This window comes from Calypte anna, chromosome 28 (assembly GCF_003957555.1).
Source record: "Calypte anna isolate BGI_N300 chromosome 28, bCalAnn1_v1.p, whole genome shotgun sequence".
NCBI lineage: Eukaryota > Metazoa > Chordata > Aves > Apodiformes > Trochilidae > Calypte > Calypte anna.
Genome location: NC_044273.1, coordinates 5,617,262 through 5,619,069, shown reverse-complemented (window position 1 = coordinate 5,619,069; position 1,808 = coordinate 5,617,262). Strand labels below are relative to the sequence as shown.

The 1,808-nt window shown below is 60.5% G+C and overlaps 1 protein-coding gene across 3 annotated transcripts in view; it reads left to right on the top strand.

Annotated features, from left to right (window-relative positions):
• Positions 1-1,519: 1,519 nt before the first annotated feature.
• Positions 1,520-1,808, top strand: part of GATAD2A (GATA zinc finger domain containing 2A) — a 49,008-nt gene continuing 48,719 nt past the window's right edge. For 2 of the 3 annotated variants that reach the window (XM_030466402.1, XM_030466397.1), the window contains exon 1: positions 1,520-1,596. The gene's annotated coding sequence lies outside the window, so the exon portion shown is untranslated. The remainder of the gene's footprint in view (positions 1,597-1,808) is intronic. The other variant, XM_030466400.1, reaches the window with a different exon arrangement.

The window sequence follows — 1,808 nt, the reverse complement described above, 5'->3', positions numbered from 1 at the left end:
ACACCTCAGCCACCTGTAAAACAGAACTGATGGAAGATCAGTGCTGGCATCAGAAATGACGTTGCTGCTTTTATCCTAAATTATAAACTTAATTCAGATTTTTTTTTTCCTCCCCCCCTTTTCTAAGATCCCTCGCAGGTATTTAAAAATGCTGAGTAAGAAATCCTGAGGTCTGTGTTGGAGACTGCCAGCCAGCAGGGTACTTTTTTTCTTTTGTCTTTTCTTTTTTTCCCTTTTTTTGGGGGGGGGGCAGAGTACTTTTTTTTTTTTTTTTTTTTTTTTTTTTTTCTTTTTTTTTGGGTGGATGAATATTTGCAGAGCAACTCTCACGGGGAAACTTAAAATTTATTAATTCCTTTGTTCCCATTTTCCCTTCACCGGCTTGGCAGAGCGGGGGGGGGGGGAGCTGGAATAACCCCACACGAGTACCACGCAACCCCTCAAGTCTCCCACAACCCCTCCCGCGGACGTTCGCTGCGTGGGGACCCCCCGCACCAGGAGCCGTAACCCCTGCTGGTACCGGGGCCTCTATCTCCGAACCTCCCCGCACCCCTGACCCAGATCCCTCAGGAAGCGGCCCTGCACCCGCTTCACCGCCCGGGGCCTTCCCCGCCCTGCGGAGCCTCCCAGGGAGGCCCGCACCCCCCGACACCCCCCCCCGAGTGACCCCCGCCGCCCGTCCGCCCCTATCGCAGGCCCCAGCCCGGCCTGTGAGGGCGGATAAGGGCGGCCCGGCGGGGCCTCTCCCCGCCCATCACCTCACTCGGCCCCGGCGCGAAGCCGCCCGCGGGGAGGGACCCTGCGGGCCCGGGCACCTCCCGGCTTCTGGCCTCGCCCCGCCCCCTCGGCCACGGTTCCCCCACCCACTCCGCGTCTGATTGGCAAGGACGTGCGTCAATCAATAGATGCCACGCCTCTTTTCCTCACCCCGGCGCCTAGGGGGCGGGGCTTGAAAGGGAGTGGCGTTGCGATTGGTTGGGCGGGTGGGAATCCCGTTTTTTCATTGGGCGTCGCAGCCGTCATATTTTTTTTTTAATAAGTAATAAAAAAAAAAAAAGGAAAAAAAAGAAAAAACCCAACAAACCCACCGCCCCCAGAACGGGGGGGAAGGGAAAAAGGGGAGGCGGGGGGGCGGAGCGAGGCCGGCGGTGGCAGCATCAGAGCAGCAGCCGCGCGGGTTTATCCCAAATCTGCCTAGCAACGGGGGGGGGAGGGCGTCTGGTGACGGTTGGTGGGGGAGATTCCCACGGGGGGTGGGGTGGGGAGGGGAGGGAAATTAACAAAAAAATAAATATGGGGAAGGGGAGGAAGAAAAGGAGGAAGAGGAAGAGGAAGAGGAAGAGGAAGAGGAAGAGGAAGAGGAAGAGGAAGAGGAAGAGGAAGAGGAAGAGGAGGAGGAGGAAGAGGAGGAGGAGGGGAGAAAAGGGGGAGAGGGGAGGGAGCGAGGCGGGTCTCCCTGCGCGCGCAGCCCCCTCCTCCCTCCCTCCTCCTGTCAGTGGCCACCTGAGGGAGCCGCCTCCCCTCCCCCCACGGCCCCAGTCCGGCCCGGGCCCCGCTGAGGAGGAGGAGGAGGCGGCTCTGAGGGGGCTGAGGAGAGTGAGTGACATCCCCCAACCCCCCCCTCCTCCCACCCTGGGCACCGGGGAAATGAGGGGGGGGGACGGGACACACAGTCAGGGAAGGGACACAACCCCCCCCCCTCACCCCCTCACCTCAGGGCGATGAGGGGAGAGGGGGGGAGGAAGAGAAGGGGGGAAGAGTCGCTGCAAGGGTTGAGGGGGGGTTGGGTGTTTTGGGGGGGGTGTTTG